Source organism: Notolepis coatsorum (assembly GCF_963971535.1).
Source record: "Notolepis coatsorum genome assembly, chromosome: 9".
NCBI lineage: Eukaryota > Metazoa > Chordata > Actinopteri > Aulopiformes > Paralepididae > Notolepis > Notolepis coatsorum.
The window spans coordinates 38,767,803-38,793,517 of NC_140173.1; the positions used below are offsets into that span (position 1 = coordinate 38,767,803).

Consider the following 25,715-nt stretch of genomic DNA (forward strand, 5'->3'; position numbering starts at 1 on the left):
ATCACTGTTACACCACAGTGAACAATGCCTGATGCCGTCCCCCACGCACCACTGGGAGAATCTGACCACGTCACGATCCATCATCTGATTCCTGCATATAGGCAGAAATTAAAACTCTCTACACCTGTTGTCAGGACATCAAAACATTGGACCAGTGAAGCAGTGGAGGATCATCAGGCATGTCTGGACTCTACTGATTGGGATATTTTCAGGACTGCTACAAATAGTGTGGATGAGTACACAGAGGCTGTAACGTCCTACATCAGCTTCTGTGAGGACAGCTGTGTACCAACTCGGACCCGGGTGAGTTATAAGGCTCAACAATGACAAACCCTGGTTAAATTACGACAAAGCTAGACAGCTCAGGCTGGAAAAAGAGAAGGCCTTCAAAAGTGGAGACAGTTTCAAGGAATCAAAGTACAGGTTTATCAAGGCGGTGAGAGACGCTAAACGACAGTACTCAGAGAAGCTCCAACACCAGCTCTTAGCCAATGACACTGCTTCTGTCTGGAGAGGGCTCAGGAACATCACTGACTACAAGCCCAAACCCCCCCACTCCATGAACGACCCTCGTCTAGCCAACGACCAGAATGAGTTCTACTGCCGCTTTGAAAGACAATGGAGCGGTCCCGATAACAGTGTTCCAGAGTATTCCACCTCTTTATTTTACAGTTGTACAGCCCTGGCCTATTTTTTTTTTTATTTCAGAATTATATTATATTGTGCTTCTATCTTAACTTAGTTCATATTGCATTTTATTTTACTCCACCTTTTTATTTTATTATCTAATGCCGCACCGAAAACGACAAAAGCAAATTCCTTGTATATGAAAACTACTTGGCAATAAAGACCTTTCTGATTCTGATGGTTGCTGGCTTGGTAGTGGCGGCTTGTTGCTTGAGGCACAGCAACTAACTGAGAGACTGGTGCTGGAGGGGCCTCAGTCTAACTAACTGAGAGACTGGTGCTGGAGGGGCTTCAGTCTGTAACTAACTGAGAGACTGGTGCTGGAGGGGCCTCAGTCTGTAACTAACAGAGAGACTGGTGCTGGAGGGGCCTCAGTCTGTAACTAACTGAGAGACTGGTGCTGGAGGGGCTTCAGTCTGTAACTAACTGAGAGACTGGTGCTGGAGGGGCCTCAGTCTAACTAACTGAAAGACTGGTGCTGGAGGGGCCTCAGTCTGTAACTAACTGAGAGACTGGTGCTGGAGGGGCCTCAGTCTGTAACTAACTGAGAGACTGGTGCTGGAGGGGCCTCAGTCTGTAACTAACTGAGAGACTGGTGCTGGAGGGGCCTCAGTCTGTAACTAACTGAGAGACTGGTGCTGGAGGGGCCTCAGTCTGTAACTAATTGAGAGATTAGTGCTGGAGGGGCCTCAGTCTGTAACTAACTGTGAGACTGGTGCTGGAGGGGCCTCAGTCTGTAACAGGGGGCTTTCTCACTGCCATTCGGGGTCGAATCAGCTCCGCTCCGTCCTTGGGTGTGAACTTCCCCCCTCCCTCTCCCCCCTCTAGTTTGCGTACACACTGCAGTCTTGGTGCGGTCTACGGTTTGCGTTTTGAGCGTGTAAGCTTGCCGTAGGCGATGATGTCACGCTCGAACGTCAACACAGGAAGAATTTAACATACGGTGGTGGAAACTGGATGCTGATATAAAGAAACAAATAACCAATAAATATGAAGTTATATTTGAACCTCTGTTGTCAAGCCTTGTCAATATAACCCACCCCCTTTTCTCACGAATAGAACTGGTGTTGTGGAGTCCGCTTTGAGCGTTTTCCAGGGTTAACGCTAGCCTTAGCTTAGCCTATTTATTACTAGTTAGCAGCTAACATTGCTTGCGTCAATTATATTGCATGTCATTGATCTACCGGTCGATCACGACCGACTGGTTGGGCACCACTGGTCTATAGAAATAAATGCATTCGAACAAGAAACTAATATACATAGCAATGGAAAACAAATTGCCATGCCTAATGCGAGCCAGGGAAGTCTTGTGCTTCTAATGTGGCTTCATGCACTGAGCCGTGAGGCTCAACATGGTTGTTTGGTTGAGGCCTGAACTCGCCAAATTTCCCATAAATATCGTTTTTGAGAGTGTTGTCCAGTTGTTGCTGTATGTTTTTATCTGCCCAAAATTCAAGCAAGCATGAAAGCATTACTGTAAGCTACCACGCCCCCCGCTCCCACTGGCGCGCACCCGGAACCACCTATTCCAGCGGTCCAGGTTTGGAGCAAATCAGCGTCCCCGGTGACGGGAGGGGGGGTTCTCAGTAGGACGATCGGGCTGTGATTCTACCCCGAATGGTTAGTGAGAAAGCCCCCTAACTGAGACTGGTGCTGGAGGGGCCTCAGTCTGTAACTTCCGGGGCTTTCTCACTAACAAGTCGGGGTCGAATCACAGCCCGATCGTCCTACTGAGAACGCCCCCCCCCCCGTCCCGTCCCGTCCCGTCACCGGGGACGCTGATTCGCTCCAAACCTGGACCGCTGAGATAGGTGGTTCCGGGTGCGCGCCAGTGGGAGCGGGGGGCGTGGTAGCTTACTGTAATGCGTTCATGCTTGCTTGAATTTTGGGCAGATAAAAACATACAGCAACAACTGGACAACACCCACAAAAACAATATTTATGGGCAATTTGGTGAGTTCAGGCCTCAACCAAACAACCATGTTGAGCCTCACGGCTCAGTGCATGAAGCCACATTAGAAGCACAACACTTCCCTGGCTCGCATTAGGCCTGGCAATTTTTTTGCCATTGCTATGTATATTAGTTTCTTGTTCGAATGCATTTATTTCTATAGACCAGTGGTGCCCAACCAGTCGGTCGTGATCGACCGGTAGATCAATGACATGCAATATAATTGACGCAAGCAATGTTAGCTGCTAACTAGTAATAAATAGGCTAAGCTAAGGCTAGCGTTAACCCTGGAAAACGCTCAAAGCGGACTCCACAACACCAGTTCTATTCGTAAGAAAAGGGGGTGGGTTATATTGACAAGGCTTGACAACAGAGGTTCAAATATAACTTCATATTTATTGGTTATTTGTTTCTTTATATCAGCATCCAGTTTCCACCACCGTATGTTAAATTCTTCCTGTGTTGACGTTCGAGCGTGACATCATCGCCTACGGCAAGCTTACACGCTCAAAACGCAAACCGTAAACAAAACCCGGAGCGCACCAAGACTGCAGTGTGTACACAAACTAGAGGGGGGAGAGGGAGGGGGGAAGTTCGCACACAAGGACGGAGCGGAGCTGATTCGACCCCGAATGGCAGTGAGAAAGCCCCCTAACAGAGAGACTGGTGCTGGAGGGGCCTCAGTCTGTAACTGTAACTAACAGAGACTGGTGTTTTAACACAGTAGCTGGTGCTAGTTGGAGTCTTGTGAGCCTGGTCTGTAGGTGAACAGGGCTGTACAGTGCAACGAGGTTATCGCAAATTGCTCTTAAATATAGCCAGTGCGAATTGAAAATAATATTTGGGGGCACGCTTGCGACGAGTACTGATTCAATCCCTTCATTCGCATTTCACTCCTAAATTAAGTAAGTAAGTATTTATAAAGCACCTTTCATACATGTCATGTAGCTCAAAGTGCTGAAAAATTAAGCGCGAAATGCTTTCCTCTCCCTCTCCTCTCGCAGAAAAAAAGTCAGTCACACACACACTCGTCCAAATTACATCATCTACACGCACATACACGCACGCAAGCGCACACACCTAGCCAGAGACAGAGAGGGGTGGCTCGGTGTGGCGAAAACGAGGACTCCGTAGAATTAATTCCAAAAAAGGGTTCTACATCAGTAATATGGACCTGGTTCGGCTACACGCGAACAGACGTTAGTCAAAGCACCATTCAGTTCAAACTTGGTAAAGTTAAAGTCGAGGCAACAGGAGGAAAGGAAACACCCAAAAGAATATGCCTAAACTTTAGGCTAAAGCATTAAGTTGCGCGGTAGCCCTACTACCTCGAGTTTTTTAAAACCACAGCCAAAACAGACGACGCTAACTACATTTGCATCGCCCGCTGTGTGCGTCTCACTTTATGACAAGAAGAGCAAGCGATGGGGGGAGATCACAGATGCGGTAACATTCCTCATAGCCATAGGAAAGGACATGGTTCAATTGACAACCGTGGAAAAGACAGCGCAGTCAACGTTGTCAAAGCTTTGGCTTTGAACAAGTGGACTCGACTCCAGTGTTTGGGCACAGGCTTCATTCACCTGGCCATTGGTAAGTGGAATAGTTCATATAAATGTATGCAAAAGCATTCGATTACCAGTTATAAGCTACTAGTTTGTAGATTTACATAAAAAATATCAGTATTTATATCTAATGTAACAATTAAAGAAAATAAATTAGTCGTCATGTGTGTGGTTCATTTATTTTTAAACAGTCAAACATTTCAGTAAACAATAAACATTACAATTCTGACAATGTGGTTTGACATTTTCATGTTTTGCTAATGAATGCTTTGTTTTTTAATAAGATAAGTACTATGTATGCCCTCAGTTATATTTGCCCTACAATAAATAGTTACAATATATAATCTATTAATCTAAATCTAATCTAATATATAATCTAAAAAAACCGAAATGCTAAAATGCTAAATATATGCAATAATATATAATCTAATAATCCAATAATCTAATACAGAATATAAAAATGCTAAATGCATGGGCCGCCCAAGTGGCGAATCATGTAACGCGAAGCGGCCGACCCGGGTTCGATTCCCGGGGACGCTGATTCGCTCCAAACCTGGACCGCTGAGATAGGTGGTTCCGGGTGCGCGCCAGTGGGAGCGGGGGGCGTGGTAGCTTACTGTAATGCGTTCATGCTTGCTTGAATTTTGGGCAGATAAAAACATACAGCAACAACTGGACAACACCCACAAAAACAATATTTATGGGCAATTTGGTGAGTTCAGGCCTCAACCAAACAACCATGTTGAGCCTCACGGCTCAGTGCATGAAGCCACATTAGAAGCACAACACTTCCCTGGCTCGCATTAGGCCTGGCAATTTTTTTGCCATTGCTATGTATATTAGTTTCTTGTTCGAATGCATTTATTTCTATAGACCAGTGGTGCCCAACCAGTCGGTCGTGATCGACCGGTAGATCAATGACATGCAATATAATTGACGCAAGCAATGTTAGCTGCTAACTAGTAATAAATAGGCTAAGCTAAGGCTAGCGTTAACCCTGGAAAACGCTCAAAGCGGACTCCACAACACCAGTTCTATTCGTAAGAAAAGGGGGTGGGTTATATTGACAAGGCTTGACAACAGAGGTTCAAATATAACTTCATATTTATTGGTTATTTGTTTCTTTATATCAGCATCCAGTTTCCACCACCGTATGTTAAATTCTTCCTGTGTTGACGTTCGAGCGTGACATCATCGCCTACGGCAAGCTTACACGCTCAAAACGCAAACCGTAAACAAAACCCGGAGCGCACCAAGACTGCAGTGTGTACACAAACTAGAGGGGGGAGAGGGAGGGGGGAAGTTCGCACACAAGGACGGAGCGGAGCTGATTCGACCCCGAATGGCAGTGAGAAAGCCCCCTAACAGAGAGACTGGTGCTGGAGGGGCCTCAGTCTGTAACTGTAACTAACAGAGACTGGTGTTTTAACACAGTAGCTGGTGCTAGTTGGAGTCTTGTGAGCCTGGTCTGTAGGTGAACAGGGCTGTACAGTGCAACGAGGTTATCGCAAATTGCTCTTAAATATAGCCAGTGCGAATTGAAAATAATATTTGGGGGCACGCTTGCGACGAGTACTGATTCAATCCCTTCATTCGCATTTCACTCCTAAATTAAGTAAGTAAGTATTTATAAAGCACCTTTCATACATGTCATGTAGCTCAAAGTGCTGAAAAATTAAGCGCGAAATGCTTTCCTCTCCCTCTCCTCTCGCAGAAAAAAAGTCAGTCACACACACACTCGTCCAAATTACATCATCTACACGCACATACACGCACGCAAGCGCACACACCTAGCCAGAGACAGAGAGGGGTGGCTCGGTGTGGCGAAAACGAGGACTCCGTAGAATTAATTCCAAAAAAGGGTTCTACATCAGTAATATGGACCTGGTTCGGCTACACGCGAACAGACGTTAGTCAAAGCACCATTCAGTTCAAACTTGGTAAAGTTAAAGTCGAGGCAACAGGAGGAAAGGAAACACCCAAAAGAATATGCCTAAACTTTAGGCTAAAGCATTAAGTTGCGCGGTAGCCCTACTACCTCGAGTTTTTTAAAACCACAGCCAAAACAGACGACGCTAACTACATTTGCATCGCCCGCTGTGTGCGTCTCACTTTATGACAAGAAGAGCAAGCGATGGGGGGAGATCACAGATGCGGTAACATTCCTCATAGCCATAGGAAAGGACATGGTTCAATTGACAACCGTGGAAAAGACAGCGCAGTCAACGTTGTCAAAGCTTTGGCTTTGAACAAGTGGACTCGACTCCAGTGTTTGGGCACAGGCTTCATTCACCTGGCCATTGGTAAGTGGAATAGTTCATATAAATGTATGCAAAAGCATTCGATTACCAGTTATAAGCTACTAGTTTGTAGATTTACATAAAAAATATCAGTATTTATATCTAATGTAACAATTAAAGAAAATAAATTAGTCGTCATGTGTGTGGTTCATTTATTTTTAAACAGTCAAACATTTCAGTAAACAATAAACATTACAATTCTGACAATGTGGTTTGACATTTTCATGTTTTGCTAATGAATGCTTTGTTTTTTAATAAGATAAGTACTATGTATGCCCTCAGTTATATTTGCCCTACAATAAATAGTTACAATATATAATCTATTAATCTAAATCTAATCTAATATATAATCTAAAAAAACCGAAATGCTAAAATGCTAAATATATGCAATAATATATAATCTAATAATCCAATAATCTAATACAGAATATAAAAATGCTAAATGCATGGGCCGCCCAAGTGGCGAATCATGTAACGCGAAGCGGCCGACCCGGGTTCGATTCCCGGACCCGGCGTCCTTTGCCGAATGTCTCCCCCCCGCTCTGTCTCCCATTCTTCCTCTCTCTCTCTACCGGACTGCCCGGTAGTAAAAATAATAAAAACCTACCAAAAAACTAAAACATAATAATAAAATGCTAAATGCATGGGTCTTTTTGTCTTTAATGTTAGCTTGCAAACTCAAATACTGTCTTGGTAAGCCTCATAAAGAATTGTTTGGGGAAAAAAGGAAAAACATTGTGATGTGTATCGTGTATCGCCGAAAGGTCAGAAAATATCGTGATATCATATTTAGGCCATATCGCCCAGCCCTAGACTGTGGTGTGTTTTGCTTTAATAAACCACAGGAAGAGACACAAGAGAGCGTTGTTTGAGTGTTTTTTGATAATCCATTCCAGTTATTGCCATCAACAGCAGAGCAGCAGATCCTGACTATGAACACACTGTTAATACACTGTTTTCAATGAAAGAAGAAACGTTTGTAGCTGTGGTAATACTTCAGTTGGTTCATTATAAAAGATACAAACCTGAAAACAAACGCACTTAAATGTTAAATAAAAGGACCACAGTAATGAGGCAGAAGGAACATATTTCTTTGCACTATAATGGTAAAATTGTTATTTAAAAAAGTGCCCCTAAAAGAATAGTCTGTGCCCCTAGTGAAAAAGCTTAGCGTACAGGGGCACCTGTGCCCCTAGTGAAAAAGCTTAGCGTACAGCCCTGGTGAAGATCGTAAGTCCTGCCTGTCTTGAATGAATGAATGAAAACTTTATTTAACAGATTGCAGAATGGGTACAATACAGTACGGCTCAATACACACAATTGTTAAGGGGATGCAAAGCAGAGAAAGACATTTGTCTTGTTTACATCAGGGTCCCCCATTTTCAATTCATAGTGACATTTATGACACACACAACATAATATGACATCATGACATTTATGGCATAGGGACATACATGACATACAGGTATAGTACCGTTACATTTGTGACATATACGATATGCAAATATACAGTTAGTACTGTTACCCATAGATCCTGACAGAGAGTATCTACATATGATGGGGAGGAGACTGTACATTAGGAGAGGGTGGGTGGGTGGGAGAGAAATATACATACGGTGGGGAGAGAATATATACATACGGTGGGGAGGAGACTGTACATTAGGAGGGGGTGGGTGCAGCGGTGCGTTCCTCATATCAACTCTGATTGCACGCACGCTAATGACGCCACGTGCACGCGCGCTCCTGGCGCGCTCCCGCTCATGGGCATAAATGTTCCCTCGCTTAAGCACAGACTAAAGACAGTGCCTAATTGCCTCTACGAATGGAATGTAACACATTTCATTCACAAGTTAGGTGTGAATGTATCTGAGAACGTATTTAACACACCTGACGACCGGCGCTATTAATATGCAAAGTAGCCCAGGTGGGTACTTATAGCGAGTTGGCGAGTGCACGCGCTTCTGCTCAAATCTTTAGCCTTGTCCCATGAAGAACGCATCCCTGGGTGGGTGGGAGGGAGAGAAATATACATACGGTGGGGAGAGAATATATACATACGGTGGGGAGGAGACTGTCTATTAGGTGGGGGTGGGGGGGTTTGGCCATTTACGGTGGCCAGTTTCGAATTGCAGCCTCCTGTAGGTGCTCTTTAAGAGCGGTTTTGAATGTGGGTAGGGATTCTCATTAGTTTACAGCTTTGGGTAGGGCGTTCCACATTGATGTGGCATAATTGTGAAACGTGTTTAGTCCCTTGTTTGAGCCGAATCTGGGTTTAACATGATTTGTTGAGCTTCCTCTGGTGTTGTGGTCGTGGTATTCACGTATTCAGTATTTTGACATGTACATGGGTACCTTAGTCGTATAGTGTATCTTGTAGACCAGGCCCATTGCAAGTTGCTGTACTCTGTTGTCTACTCTAAGCCATCCTAGGTAGTCAAAGTGGGCAGGGGTGAGGTGGGTTCTAGGAGTCAGGTCAAGTAGTAGTCTGACCAGTTTGTTTTGTGATGTTTGTAATCTTGTTTTTAGCGCCTTTGAGGTGCTTTGGTACCATGAGGTGCACGCATAGTCGTAGTATCCTTGAATGAGTGCTCCTGCCAGAGTCTTCAGGGTATTCTTGTTTACCAGAGAGGAGATCCGGTACAAGAATCTAGTTTGTTGGTTGACTTTTTTTATTACCTTGGATGCCATTTTGTCACAGGAAAGATTTGCCTCTAGGGTGTATAGTGTATCTTGTAGACCAGGCCCATTGCAAGTTGCTGTACTCTGTTGTCTACTCTAAGCCATCCTAGGTAGTCAAAGTGGGCAGGGGTGAGGTGGGTTCTAGGAGTAAGGTCAAGTAGTAGTCTGACCAGTTTGTTTTGTGATGTTTGTAATCTTGTTTTTAGCGCCTTTGAGGTGCTTTGGTACCATGAGGCACGTGCACACATAGAGGCCAAGGGGTGCCTGAGTCTGCCTTTTTGAGCATCATCAAAAAAAAGTGCCATTTTTTTTTTTTTTTTTTTTAACCATTACGGATATAGACTGCCCTTCCAACTGAAAAATGTCAGGATAAAATCAAAATATTAGGTAAAGTGAGAGAGATGCCCCATATTCCATTGCAGTTTGCACGGCATCCTCCGCGGACCTATATATTTTATGCATAGCGTGGGTGGTGATGATGATGATGATGATAGAAACCGCTGTTGAATGCTGGTATTACACTCATTGAGGGACACGAAGAAGTCAAGTCCGATGGGATTTGGGAATCTCAAATACAAATCGGGATTGGAATAAAAAATGCATTTATATTAAAGGAAAACTCCAACATTTTGGGAAATTAGCTTATTTAACATCTTCCCTGGAGTTAGACAAGAAGATACATACCCTTTTTGTCTCTGTGCATGCATTAGGCTTAGGGAACAGTCGCTCCGTTAGCATAGCTTAGCTTCATCACTGGAAGTGAGTAGGGGCCGGAGCCTGGCGTTCCCACACAGTGTATAGTTTGATTGATTGATTGAAAAGTTTATTAACAGATTGCAGAATACACTCCAAATACAACTCCAAAACGTTCATGTAAACATGTTGTGACCTGTGTATTCACCACGTGGAGAAATAAAAAATTATTGAATTAGACAATTACGTTTTATAAGCAAATATACTTGCCCAACCACTACTGTATGAGCGCAGCCAGTGATTTCAACGTGACGGCGTGTTTGTTTACATTCTCATTCATTCAAAAGATCCGAACCGATTGAAGTTTATAGATACCATGACTTGAAATCCTCTTACCTTGACGATTAAAAGCCTCCCCAATTTAGAAAACAGTAATCCAATGGCTGGTATTGATAATACTACTACTAACGCTCGGAGCTAACCAGCAACCGGACAGTCAAGCAGATAACGAGAGCAATGACTTCCTTTCTGGGGGGTTTCAAAATAAAAGAGCGACGTCTATAGCAGCGGAAAACGTTTATTTGGTACATTATCTAACGTTAACACGAACCTAAACTAACGTTACAACTAACCTAAAGTTAGTTTAGGTTCGTGTTAACGTTAGATAATGTACAAAATAAACGTTTTCCGCTGCTATAGACGTCGCTCTTTTATTTTGAAACCCCCCAGAAAGGAAGTCATTGCTCTCGTTATCTGCTTGACTGTCCGGTTGCTGGTTAGCTCCGAGCGTTAGTAGTAGTATTATCAATACCAGCCATTGGATTACTGTTTTCTAAATTGGGGAGGCTTTTAATCGTCAAGGTAAGAGGATTTCAAGTCATGGTATCTATAAACTTCAATCGGTTCGGATCTTTTGAATGAATGAGAATGTAAACAAACACGCCGTCACGTTGAAATCACTGGCTGCGCTCATACAGTAGTGGTTGGGCAAGTATATTTGCTTGGAGTGTATTCTGCAATCTGTTAATAAACTTTTCAATCAATCAATCAAACTATACACTGTGTGGGAACGCCAGGCTCCGGCCCCTACTCACTTCCAGTGATGAAGCTAAGCTATGCTAACGGAGCGACTGTTCCCTAAGCCTAATGCATGCACAGAGACAAAAAAGGTATGTATCTTCTTGTCTAACTCCAGGGAAGATGTTAAATAAGCTAATTTCCCAAAATGTTGGAGTTTTCCTTTAAACAATACAGAATATACAGCACTTCTTGGGGTCTGTAGGGTAAGCACTTATTCCCTCCCCCCTGAACATTTATGGAGATGTATGGGCCTTTTAAGTCAGTGATAAAAGTGTCTTTCAAGGATAAGTGAGCTCCTGCACTGATTATTATAGTTAAATATTCAATATTTGATCACCAAAACCCCCCAAAAAGCATAAAAAGGGGGCCCCCCGCCCGAAAAGGGCCCTTAAAAATCGTGCTTGTGCGTTATGCGCGCTCGGTTAATATATACACACAAGTAGGGGTGGACGGTATGGTCTAAAATGTATATCACGGTATAATTTGAAGCATAGACGGTAACGGTATATATCACGGTATCATCGTTTTTGATAAAAAAAAATTAATTTTATATAATTTTTTTTTTATAAAATATATATATTATATAATTAGACTTGTACTTGTATTATCTGCGAGACATCGCCACCACGCAACAAGCTCCACTGTCTGTGTGTACTCTAGTAGCCTCCAGCTACGGCCAGGATTCTCCGGAGCTGCACCTGGACCCTATTGTATTGGTATAACGTTACTTAACTGTGCTCAGCAAGCCCTCAGCTCGAATACGCATCGAATCAGTGTTATAAGACATTGATATCAGGAGCTATCTGTAGCTACTGCTAGCCGGATATATAACGTTAATACAACGCCTCAGTGAATTATTTAGTTCAATGGGACATTTCGTTTTGAACAGTGAACTAACTTGCGTTAACGTGAGCTAACAGCTAACAGGTAGCACACACGTCTCTACTAGACTTTGTGGAGCGTTTGTTGATGTCAGGAGCTATCGGTAGCTGGCCGACTAGATACCGTTCGGTTAGACAATGCCTCATCATGTATTAAACTAAAAGTGAATAGTTGACTGGGTCATTTTGTAACGGTAGCTAAGCTAACGTTAGCTCAGGGAGACGCCGCCGTCCTCCCGTGTCCCGTCCCACTAGACTACTAGACCCGTGTTTACATGCGTGCGGTAGGGGCTGGCACGCCCACTGCGCGAAGCCTCCTAAATAACTTTTTCCAGTTCGCACATATCTATTATCTATGACTAATTCTATCTATTTTTAGGGGCAAATGCGAGTGAAATAGTCGCGCTGTGGTTACATGACGTCATTGCTATTTTAGAGCTGCACTACCGGTTACACGGTATAGTCAAAATCCATACCGTAGAGCAAATTCATACCGTTTATACCGTATACCGTTTATACCGTCCACCCCTACACACAAGTGTAGTGCCCTTTTCAGCCTTTGAGCACCTGCCCCTCTAAAGTCCTGTGCACGTCCCTGCATGAGGTGCAAGCATAGTCGTAGTACCCTTGAATGAGTGCTCCTGCCAGAGTCTTCAGGGTATTCTTGTTTACCAGAGAGGAGATCCGGTACAAGAATCTAGTTTGTTGGTTGACTTTTTTTATTACCTTGGATGCCATTTTGTCACAGGAAAGATTTGCCTCTAGGGTGGAACCTAAGTATGTAATTTCATCTTTCCTTGTGACAATATTGTCACCCACTGTAACTGAGAAGCAGTCTCTCTTGCTGAGTTTGTTTTTTGATCAGAAGAGAAAAAGAGAATGGACTGTTTTACCCAGGTGTAATGATAGTTTGTTATCAGCGAGCCAGGTGCAGATTCTGCCGAGTTCTGAGCCGAGGGTTTTTTCAACCTGTAACTTGTTCTTGTCGGAGACCAGCAGGGCTGAGTCCTCCGCGAACAAGAACAAATTGCAGTCACAAGCTGACAACATGTCATTTGCATAAATTAGGAACAGTAGCGGTCCTAGTATGCTTCCTTGTGGAACACCACAGCTCACTGTGAGGGGGGGGGGGGGGGGGGGATAGGGTACCGTTTACCTCCACCATCTGTTCCCTCCCCTCAAGGTAGGATTGCATCCAGCTCAAGTCAAGTCAAGAGTTTTATTTGTCACGGCATACAAGCATACAGTGAAATGCGGGGGGTCATGCCCGCAGCGATTGTGCAATAATACAGTAATAAGAATAGGATGAGAAAAAGACATTTGTGCAATAATACAAGTAATAAGAATAAGACATAACAGGTGTACATAAAGTTTACAAAAAGCAATAGTCCTGCAATAGTGCAATACACTGTTAGCTACGGATGAGGCACTGGGTCTTATGTACACTACTATACAATCTACAGTTATACTATGTGTCCTTATGCTAGCTTGCTATATCCATCTGTTTACTATACAAGAACCACTCCCGTTCTTGTTTTTAAAGTGACCTTTCATTGTGTAAAGTGACCGTTGAGTGTGAGCGTGTGCAGCATGTGTGTCTGTGTTCATGCTAAAGTGACTGCTAGTGTGTGAGCGTATACAGTGTGTGTTTTATGTGTGTGCTCATGTGTGCTTGTGTGTGGAGAGTTCAGTGTTCACGACTCTGATGGCCTCACTGATAGACTATCAAAACTAGGGGTGTAACGGTACACAAAATCCATGGTTCGGTACGTACCTCGGTTTTGAAGTCACGGTTCGGTATTATTTTCGGTACAGTGGGGGGGGGGGGGGGGGGGGGGGGGGGGGGGTACAAGAAATTACTAATTATACTAATAACACTTAAGTAAATCTGAAGATTATTATATTAGCAGATGCCTTGGAGGATAAGTCGTGGACAACTGTAGCGTGTGCTTGTTTATACATAGCCCCTTTCATGACTGTGATGCTTGAATACAGGGGCAGCCAGGGCTTACATCACAGGTGGTATGACTTGCTGGCTGAAATACGGACGAGAGGGAACTAGGTAGCGGCCGGGGCTATATTACTTTTAACATGTGCTTAAACCCAGTGTTCTCGACAACAGAGTATGGTCGCAGATCTGCTGCTATAAAAACACCTATGTTGTTTGTTATTGCTTTGGCCCGGTCTGAATTAATAGCGAGATGCTCAAGTTTCAAGTTTCTTTAATAGTTGTCATACAGAAGTACAGAATACTTTTGTACAAAATGCTTCTTACTGTTGCGCTCCAGAGACTGTGCAAGACAAGATAAGTATTGAAATAAACATAGTAAAATTAGAAGTAAAAAAAAAGAGGTCACAGTGTTCAGTTTAGACATATGTACAATGTTCGATGCAGAATAGACGTAGTTACCATACAATATACAATACTGTGCAGTGTACTAATATACAATACTATATAGTGCAAGGCAGAAATGGAGAAATGGGACGAGGTGCAATTTAGGTACAATTCACAGTAGGTGTACGAGTTGTAGTGCAAATCCTTTATCAATAAATATAAAGTGTAAGTGTGTTTGTGTGATCTAAAGTGTGGAGAGTGGGTGCTGCAGTGTGTTGTTTGTTTGAGTGAGTGTGTGCGTGTGGGTGTGTGTGCTGTGTGCATTTGATGGTTGTTGCATAGTGATTATTGTTCGTTTAGCGATTATTGTTCGTTTAGCAGCCTGATGGCCTGGGGATAGAAGCTTCTTCTGAGTCTTTCTGTGCTCGCCTTAAGACTCCGGTATCGCTTGCCTGACCGCAGCAGTTCAAAGAGGCAGTTGTTCGGGTGGCTCGAGTCCTTAATAATTCTCTTAGCCTTCCCCTTGCACCGCTTGTTGTAAATGTTCTGGAGGGTGGGAAGCCCCCCTCCAATTGTGCGTTCGGCTGAACGTGTCACTCTTTGTAGTCTGCTACGGTCTTGTGCAGTGCTATTCCCAAACCAGGAGGTGATGTTGCCGGTCAGGATGCTCTCTATTGTACATGAGTAGAAGTTCCTAAGGATCTTCTGACTGACTTGGAACTTCCTTAGGCGCCTGAGGAAGTAGAGGCGTTGTCGTGCCTTCTTCACAACACTGTCAATGTGTGTGGTCCATGTCAAGTCCTCGGATATGTGGGCTCCGAGGTACTTGAAACTGTTCACTCTCTCAACCGGTGCCCCGTCGATGCTGAGGGGGCTGTAGTCCTTGACCCCCGACCTCCTGAAGTCCACAATCATCTCTTTTGTTTTGCTGACGTTCAGGGAGAGGCAGTTCTCCTGACACCACTGTGACAGGTTCTCTACCTCTTCCAGGTAGGCCCTTTCGTCGTTGGCAGAGATCAGGCCCACCACTACTGTGTCATCAGCAAATTTGATGATGGTGTTGTTGTTCCGCTGTGCTACGCAGTCATGTGTGTACAGGGAGTAGAGGAGGGGGCTCAGAACACAGCCCTGGGGGGCCCCTATGTTGAGCGTGATGGATGAGGAGGTGCAGTTGCCGGCTCTTACCACCTGGGGTCTGCCCGTCAGGAAGTCCAAGACCCACTGGCACAGGTCATAGTTCAAGCCCAGGTCCCTGAGCTTGGCTATGAGTTTGGAGGGGACTATGGTATTGAATGCTGAGCTGTAGTCGATGAACAGCATTCTCACATAGTTCCCCTGCCTCTTGTCCAGATGTGATGCTGCTGTGTGCAGCACATGGGCTATGGCGTCCTCCGTGGACCTGTTGGGGCGATATGCTGCTTGAATGCCACAGGGAACTGGGTTTGCACTAAGATTTGTTTCTTCCGTGTACCAGTGATATTCACATTCGGGTGATGCCGTTTCAAATGCGTGATAAAGTTTGCAATAAAGTTGAACAATGACATGGCTCTGGCTTGTCAGTTAGTATTGACTCGCCATACTAAGGCTAATATGCTATGCTGAATTACAGCTCTCGTTCAGCGTGGCTGCGCGCTGCGTTGGATGAACAAACAACATCAGGTTAGTTGTGCACGTTATATTAGGGCCGGGGGATTTAAGTTCTGCAAAAAAAGGTTCTGTGCCGTTGCAATCGTTCGGTGCACAGCGCGTACTGTACCGGAGGACCACATTGAGGCGGTACAGTACGTATCCGCGTACCGTTACACCCCTAATCAAAACCAATTGCTTTTAGCTTGTCAATCAGAATGGAGTGATTGACAGTGTCGAAGGCCTTTTGTAGGTCCAGCATGACCATGCCACAGTATTTGCCCGCGTCCACCTGTTTGATGTGGTCGTTCAAATAGAGAAGGCCTGTGTCAGTGCCAGTGGAGTGGGATGTTCTGAAGCCAGATTGGAATTTGTAGATTAGATTATTTTCCGCTAGGGAGTAGGGACTTTTCGACCTGTTCTTGTGCTCCCGTTACCTCCTCCCTCCTCTTCCTCTCTTTCCATCTCTCTGGACACTTTGTAGTAATATAAGTGTACTTTGCTTCACTTCATAACAGACAGAGAGAGATAAATATGTTATCGTGAAAGAATTCATTTGAAATGTCTATAGAAGTACGGATGAGAGTGTCCTTACCAGCTCAATCACAGTCTGGTATGGAAACTGCACTGCCAAGGACAGGAAGGCACTCCAACAAGTGATAAAAACTGCTCAGCACATCTCAGGAGCAGCCTTCCCCTCACTTCAGGACACTACCAGGGTCACCAGGAGAGCCCATGACATCATTAAGGACAGTACACAGACTCTTCAATCTCCTGCCATCAGGAGTCCTGATACAGGAGTCTGAAATCCAGGACTACGAGACTGACAAACAGTTTCTACAGGCCTTTCAATCAGGCTTGTGAACAGCTACCTCAGCTAGCCCCCCCCCCCCCCCCCACATCATAGAGTTTGAACTGTGAACCCCCCACCCCCACTGTTTCTTTTGTGTCTGACTGCTGCTGTGACCTCACCCTTCCCCCGAACTGTGAACACTAAAGGAGATTCGAGATTGTTTATTGTCATGTGCAAAGTTAAACAGACAGTTAAACAGAATCAGGAAGCGATGGGGGCGGCGCCCCTCCAAAGCGCAGACCCCTGACGCTGAAAAATCACACCGCGCAGGTGAAAAAATGCGACTGCTGTTACCTCGAGTATCTGAGGGGACTCATGCTATGTATGACTTAGTCCATATTGCAGCCGGCTTGTGGGAGGCAAGAAACAGCGTTCGAGACAGGGGAGGGTTGAATTGGATGATACGAAATTGGGATGGGAGAAAAAGTGGATAAAAAAAATTGCCTTCATGTTCGCCACCTACTGCTTTGGCATTGTACTACATCACTGTGCTCAGGAGGCAAAACAAATGTCTAACTTGCCTACCATTACGTTGCGTTCTCAAAAGCTAAACTGACCCTGAAAACGAAACAAAAATAACCCTGTGTGTAACCGCAGCCTCAAAGAGCACCTACAAGAAGAGACTGCAATTGGAAACTGGCCCCTGTAAGGTCATGGTTACACTGGGCAATACAGCAACGTTTTTGTTGCTGAATGATTACGTTTGCTGTCCAAGTTAAAAAGAAACTCCGTTTTGGCAGGATAACGTGTTGTCCTACTGGCAACGCTGAAAAGGTGTTTCCGTTTTGGATACTCGGCAAAACTCGCAGACAATGGTGCCATGTAATCTGCGCAAGCCGGATACGGAGCCGTTGTTGCTCAACGCCCATGCGCAGTAGAGACCTGCACGGTTATTTCCAGTGTTTACAGCAGAGCTGTCCCAAGTAGCTGCGGCTACCATGTGTTGTCAAGTTATTGTTATAAGCGGCACAGTCCAAGCTACAACAGTCTGCATTCCCTTAACAATTGTTTGTATTGAGCCGTATTGTATTGTACCCATTCTGCAATCTGTTAAATAAAGTTTACATCCATTCATTCTGCTAGCATTAATGTTACCAAGCTGCTAGCCACAATGCTATAATGTTATAATGGCATATCCCAATCACGTTAGCATGTAAGCTAACAAACTTCGCTGCTAGCCACAATGCTATACTGTTATAATGGCATATCCCAATCACGTTAGCACGGAAGCTAACAAAATCGGCGACGACCTTTTTGTGAGACTAAACTCCGCTCTTGGTGGTCAATTGTGTTGATGTTAGTTTTGTTTCATCAACAAATGAGAGGCAGAACACACAGTGAATGTATCCGTTTTGTTTATTGCACTTTCTTTGCTGAAAAAGAAATGCTACGTTGGCTAAATGGCTCACGCGAGGCATTTAAAGATGGTGGATTGTTGATTTTTAGCAGGAAGTGTATTGGCACATTCAACTTTTCTGATTGGTTGAAAATTGCCTTCATGTTTGAACTACATCGCCACCTACTGCTTTGGCATTACTACATGTATATACATCACTGTGCTCAGGAGGCAAAAACAATGTCTAACTTGCCTGCCATTACGTTGCATTCTGAAAAGCTAAACTGACCCTGAAAACGAAACGAAAACTGGCCATTAGTGTAACCGCAGCCTGAATATCCTAACGCAACCCCCCCCCCCCCCCAATGTACAATAAATGTCCTTACCCAGTAATACACGAGACCCTCTTCTTGGGACCAAGTAAGGTTGTCGATAATCCAATGTACAGTTACCCCACCCCGCCTATCCGGCAATGTAGACCTTGTAGACTCCACTACAGACCAATTATCAGTGAATGTTCATGCATTTTTAACACTTTGATTGCCGGAAAGTGCTTTTTCACGTCATTCAGAGCCATGCTAAAGGTGCAGAGGACGCCGTAACTCGTCTTTGATATCAATATTTCAAAAATCTGTGATCGAAATCATATTTTCTTTCCGGAGCCTTGAGATGTGCTGGTGGGCTCCCACCAACTGTCTAACGGTTCGAGAGCGCCATCTAGGCCTGCCGCGATAAGCAATAAATCGATTAATTGCTGCGATAATTAAAATGAATGCAATGATTTTGACGGGCGCGATTAATTGCTATTTGCGCGTTTGTTTTAATGAGGCGGAACCAGTGCCCCTCAGTCACTGTCCGTGTTGGGAGGCGGGCCGCTGACGTTACTAGAGTACAGCACGGGAGCTCCGTGGGGCAACGCCACATAGACATTTCTCAATACTGTTGCTCCTTTTAACCAAGTAGCATTATTTGTAGTGTAACGTTAGCTATTTTTAGACCCAAGTAGTTACTCGCTACTGCCCGGAGAAACTGGACTGCTAAATAAAGATTAAAGATCTAGCGTTCGTTGATGCTCATTCAATGCTAACAACATTAGCTACAAACGAAATACAACGTATAGCATAGCTACAAGTACAACACAGAATAACGTTAATACAATTACATGCATCATTGTTTACAATTAACGGGTGGGGCTAGTCAAAGGACTGGACACGGGGACAAGTTAAACATGAATTAATTTATTATAACACTCCGGTAGTTTCGAGTCGTGCTGCAGTGCTTACGCACCACAGCTATTATATTATATACTGCTTTGACGCTTCCTCCTCATCGTTGATTGCCTGTAGTAGCTGCATCTAACGTTAGTAGCTAACGTTAAAACTAACCTAAAGTTAGTTGTTCACCAACAATTTGTTTTATCATTAGCTCAAAAACATCATATCATTAGCCCAAGTTGTCGGCTCATAGTTTCTGCTTAGGATAATCACAAAATACTTCCGGTCCGGTCGGTGGGCTTCAAAATAAAAGTCTAAACACCGGAAAAGACGGAGCGGTGGGCTTCAAAATAAAAGTTTGGGGAAATAAATTTAAAAAAAAAAATCTCTAACCGGTCGCAATAATATCGCTTATCGCGATATTTTCGGGGGCAATTAATCGCCCAGCAAAATGTGTTATCGTGGCAGGCCTAGCGCCATCTGGTGGCCGATCGGCAGATCGGCCAAGAGGGAGGGGCGCCCCAAACAGGAAGTGCTCATCCATATGAGCTCCGGGCACTCGCGTCCGGTAGCCGGACTCCATCTCAACACACTGGATGATCAATCGCTCGCCCTAACTCAATAAACAACGTTATTTGGACGTATATAGTATTATACAAGCTGGAAATGGTTCATCAGGATAAACATCCCATAATCGAAAACGGTCTACACCACGCTGATCGTCCAACGGCGCGAGGAAGATACGGTAAGATTCAGCGTTATTTTTTAACGTGTTCCATATAAACTGTTATGATGAACATATGACCCACACTAGATGAATGATATAACGCTGCCCACGGAATTATAAACGATCCCCCGCCCATCCGGTCATCATCAGATCATACGTAGATCATTCTAGAAGTACGTCCAATTGAAATTTTTTATATCGCCCCGATTGCCATCAAACTGTATTTCATCATCAATATAATGCATTTGGGGCTATAGATCACGTTCTGGAGAAAGCTGCAGAAAGAGATGAAAACACTTATACATTAGACCATACTTTACTATGAATATGTAAATGAAAAAGTTTAACGTTGCTACACAATGAACAATACATATAGGACTTTGAATGGGCCCTAATAATGGCAATGTAGCAATAGAATTTAAAAAGTTATAGCCCTGCAAAGAAGGGGAATTTCTCCATAGACAAATAGAGCCGGCAACCTATCGTATATAATGAATTTAGCCTTAGGCAATCAAAGTGTTAAGAAGGGCTACTTCCACAAAAAAACAAAGAACTCACCAAAACATCTCAGTAGCACCTTATCTAAATGTTCTATTTCATATATGGAGATTCATATTTATTTATGTATTGCATGCATTTCTACATTTTATTTCCTATTTTGTTTATTCATCCCAGTATCTTTCTTTCTTATGTGTGGAATTCTACAAGGCATGTAGGTGTATATGTGTTTGAGGATGATATCCTTCAAACAGGCAATAGTGATCAAGTGATGATATAATTTGGGCAGTGCTGAGCTGGGTTACTTTCCTCCAGTGTATTTGTACGCCGGCCGCGTGAATATTAAAGGCAACCAACTTGTGTTCAGCTTTTCTCTGATTGGCCGCAACCCCCCGCCCCCACGCGCAGGCAAGCGGCAGCCGTCCCACGTCCCAAATGAAATTCAAGGAGCTAGCGGCAGCGCGGGCAACCAACTTGTGTACCAACCAACTTGTGTTCAGCTGCTGTACCAACCAACTTGTGTTCAGCTGCTGTACCAACCAACTTGTGTTCAGCTGCGGTAGCAGTGGAGCGCTGCTGACTGATTATTATGTTTCGCGTTTTTAACAACCAACTACCAGATTCACTCATCACTGTACATCACCTCTGAAGTATAAACAAAGCCCATACAGTTATGAAATGCGCTGAACTAGAAAGCGTAACGTTATTATGTTTCGCGTTTTTAACAACCAACTACCAGATTCACTAGTCACTGTACATCACTTCAGCTCCAGCAGCAGCAGCGGCCGTGCTCCGTTGTAGGAAGCCCTTCAATGACAGCGCTCTCATATTTTGCGAATGCATAAACTATATCTTAAATTATGGCTATGTGTCTAATATAGCTGTCGCTTATCAATGACTTCGCGACAGCCATATTAAACACTCACTGTACATCAGTGTGGAACTGTACGCTGTAACGTTATATGTTATTTCGCCCGTGGAGGCTGCTGAAGCGCCAGCGGGGCGACGCTGTGGTTTATCCCCGGCTTCCGTGCGCCGCCCGCGGCTTGAATCAGCTCCAGCAGCAGCAGCGGCCGTGCTCCGTTGTCATTGTCCGTTGTTATCAATGACTTCGCGACAGCCATATTAGACACATCGCCATAATTTAAGATATAGTTTATGCATTCGCAAATATGAGAGCTCTGTCATTGAAGTGGGTGGTGGCTGCGTTACTTTTATTGTTTTGTCATGACCAAACATAATCCCAACATAGATAGGAGGTGTACTGTATGTCAAATGTCGGTCATGTGGTGTTAGAGTTTAGTACAGTCACACAACAGAACACCAGTGTTTCTAGTAGATATGTTTATTAATATAAATAAACACCTCTGTCTGAACTGGTTCGACCAGCGTGTTGGTTCGACCAGCGCTTCTGCCGCGTCTCAGCGGAAAAGGGCGTGTGCTAGGGCGGTCACGTGGCCAATCAGAGAAACGCTGAACACAAGTTGGTTGCCTTTAATATTCACGCACCCCGGCCCCACCCAATGGCCCCCATGCGCACGCACGCACCTGATGTAAACAAGACGAAAGTATTTCTCTGGTCTGCATCACCTTAACAATTGTATGTATTGAACCGTACTGTATTGTACCCATTCTGCAATCTGTTAAATAAAATGTTCATTAATCATCAATCAGAGGTAGCTTCCGGTATCAGGAGAAATGTAATATTTTATTGTGAAGAGAATCACGTAACACCCCTGCACAAAAAGGGCAGCAAATTAGACCCGGGTAACTACCGCCCTGTTTCTATCCTTACATCCATCTCGAAAGTCATGGAAAAAATAGTATACGAACAGATCGAAAAGTACCTCGCGGAAAAAAATCTAATCTACGAATTCCAATCTGGCTTCAGAACATCCCACTCCACTGACACATGCCTTCTCTACTTGAACGACCACATCAAACAAGAGGTGGACGCGGGCAAATACTGCGGCATGGTCATGCCTGGACCTACAAAAAGGCCTTCGACACTGTCAATCACACCATCTTGATTGACAAGCTAAAAGCAATTGGTTTGATAGTTTATCAGTGAGCTGGATACAATCCTACCTGGAGGGGAGGGAACAGATGGTGGAAGTAAACGGTACCCTATCCCCCCCCTCACAGTGAGCTGTGGTGTTCCACAAGGAAGCATACTAGGACCGCTACTATTCCTAATTTATGCAAATGACATGTCGTCAGCTTGTGACTGCAACTTGTTCCTGTTTGCGGACGACTCAGCCCTGCTGGTCTCTGACAAGAACAAGTTACAGGTTGAAAAAGCCCTCAGCTCGGAACTAGGCAAAATCTGCATATGGCTCGCCGACAACAAACTATCATTACACATGGGCAAAACAGAGTCCATTCTCTTCGGTTCAAATAACAAACTCAGCAAGACCGACGGCTTCTCGGTTACAGTGGGTGACAATATTATCACAAGAAAAGATGAAATTACCTACCTGGGTTCCATCCTAGAGGCTAATCTTTCCTGTGACAAAATGGCATCCAATGTAATAAAAAAGTCAACCAACGAACGCGATTCTTGTACCGGATCTCCTCTCTGGTAAACAAGAATACCCTGAAGACTCTAGCAGGAGCACTCATTCAAGGGTACTACGACTATGCTTGCACCTCATGTACCAAAGCACCTCAAAGGCACTAAAAAACAAATTACAAACATCTCAAAACAAGCTAGTCAGACTACTACTTGACCTGACTCCTAGAACCCACTCACCCCTGCCCACTTTGACAACCTAGGATGCTTAGAGTAGACGACAGAGTACAGCAACTTGCAATGGGCCTGGTCTACAAGATACACTACGCGACCAAGGTACCCATGTACATGTCAAAATACTTCCAAAGGTCAGTGAATACCACGATCACAACACCAGAGGGAGCTCCACAAATCATGTAAAACCCAGATTCGGCTCAAACAAGGGACTAAACACGTTTCGCAATTATGCCACATCAATGTGAAACGCCCTACCTAAAGCTGTAAAGGAATGTGAATCACTACCCACCTTCAAAAACACTCTAAAAAAACACCTACGTGAGACTGCAATTCGAAACTGGCCCCTACAAATGTCCTAACCTAGTTGTACAGTAAATGACCAAGTAAGGCTTTGTCAATATTCCAATGTACAGTGTAAAATGTGTGTGTGTCCCTCTTCCCAACTCCCCCCCCCCCCCCCCCACCTCCAATGTACAGCCCTCACCCAACCCACCCAACCCCACCCAACCAACCTCCTCCAATGTACAGTTTCTATGCCAAATGTATATACACTCCTTTTCTGGACACTTTTGTATCACAAACAGTACTTTTTGTATCACAAACAGTACTGTATTTGCAAATCTGATATGTCATAAATGTATAGATGTAGCAGTACTGTCTATCTGTATGTCATGTATGTCATATATGTTATGATGAATTGAAAATGGGGGACCCTGATGTAAACAAGACGAAAGTCTTTCTCTGGTCTGCATCCCCTTAAACAATTGTATGTATTGAGCTGTACTGTACTGTACCCATTCTGCAATCTGTTAATAAACTTTTCAATCAATCAATCAATCACGTCGCTGCAGATGCTCGCAGTTAGTTGAATGTTTTACAATGAAGCTGGATTGAAAAAAAAAATTCTACAATGAAGCTGGCTTGAACAATATACATGTGAAGAGAATTCACGTCGATGCTCCTTTCGAGTGGCGCTGCTGCAAGAAGGAGCGATAAGAGGAGAACAATGTGAACATAATGTACTTACAGATGTTGTGGTGTCCTCCACAGTGTGATATGTTTCCACAAGAAGAAGGTTTTGGATCAGATGTTTCAGTAGAAAGTCTTTCTTGGTCCGGTCGAGTTCTGCAGAGACTAGAGACCTCACACAGTAAAAACGCGTTATTTCTTTTCCTAGCCGCATTCATAGACGCTCTCTGATTGGCCGACGCCTGTTTCTACCAATAGGGTATATCTGCAGAGCCACAGAGCTTGAGGCGGGGCTTCGTGGCGTGGACAAGTAATAGTGGCCTGGACAAGTATTTGCACTACTGCGCATGCGGATGAGGGGGGGGGGGGGGGGGGGGGGGGGGGGGGGGCTCTCTCGCTCGGTCTCTCTCTCATTTACGACATACACAACTTAACTTTCGTCTCGTTTACATCAGGGTCCCCCATTTTCAATTCATCATAACATGACATACAGATAGACTGATTGATTGATTGATTGATTGATTGAAAACTTTATTAACAGATTGTAGAATGGGTACAATACAGTACAGCTCAATACACACAATTGTTAAGGGGATGCAGACCAGAGAAAGACTTTCGTCTTGTTTACATCAGGGTCCCCCATTTTCAATTCATCAGGACATATATGACATACATGACATACAGATAGTCAGTACTGCTACATCTATACATTTATGACATACCAGATTTGCAAATACAGTACTGTTTGTGATACAGAAGGAGTCAAGAAAAGGGAGTATATACATTTGACGTAGAAACTGTACATTGGAGGAGGTTGTGTGGGGGGGGTTGGGTACATTGGGGATATTGACAACCATACTGGGTAATTTACATTGGAGGTGGTTGGGGGGGGGGGGGGGGGGGGGCACACTGTATAAGCAAGTAATACTGTACATTGAGGGGGGGGGGGGAGGAGACACTGTACAAACAAACAAAATTGTACATTGAACTATTGACAAAACCATACTAGGTAAATGACTGTACATTGGAGGGGGTTGGGTTAGGATATTTACAGGGGCCCGTGTTGAATTGCAGTCTCCCGTAGGTGTCCCTTGAGAGAGGTTTTGAAAGTGGGTAGTGATCCACATTCCTTTACAGCTTTGGGTAGGGCGTTCCACATTGATGTGGCATAATTTCGAAACGTGTTTAGTCCCTTATTTGAGCCGAATCTGGGTTTAACATGATTTGTGGAGCTCCCTCTGGTGTTGTGATCGTGGTATTCACTGACCTTTGGGAAGTATTTTGACATGTACATGGGTACCTTGGTCGTGTAGTGTATCTTGTAGACCAGGCCCATTGCAAGTTGTTGTACTCTGTCGTCTACTCTAAGCCATCCTAGGTTGTCAAAGTGGGCAGGGGTGAGGTGGGTTCTAGGAGTAAGGTCAAGCAGTAGTCTGACCAGTTTGTTTTGAGATGTTTGTAATTTTGTTTTTAGCGCCTTTGAGGTGCTTTGGTACCATGAGGTGCAAGCATAGTCGTAGTACCCCTGAATGAGTGCTCCTGCCAGAGTCTTCAGGGTGTTCTTGTTTACCA

General features: G+C 44.2%; 1 protein-coding gene across 1 annotated transcript in view; it reads right to left on the bottom strand.

The window, feature by feature from the left end:
• LOC311234596 (uncharacterized protein) overlaps nt 1-24,303 on the bottom strand; it is a gene marked incomplete at its 3' end in the record, with an annotated part of 99,844 nt that extends 75,541 nt beyond the window's left edge. Inside the window, exon 1 of the mRNA XM_084321843.1 lies at nt 24,202-24,303. The remainder of the gene's footprint in view (nt 1-24,201) is intronic.
• Between the last annotated feature and the right edge of the window lie 1,412 nt (nt 24,304-25,715).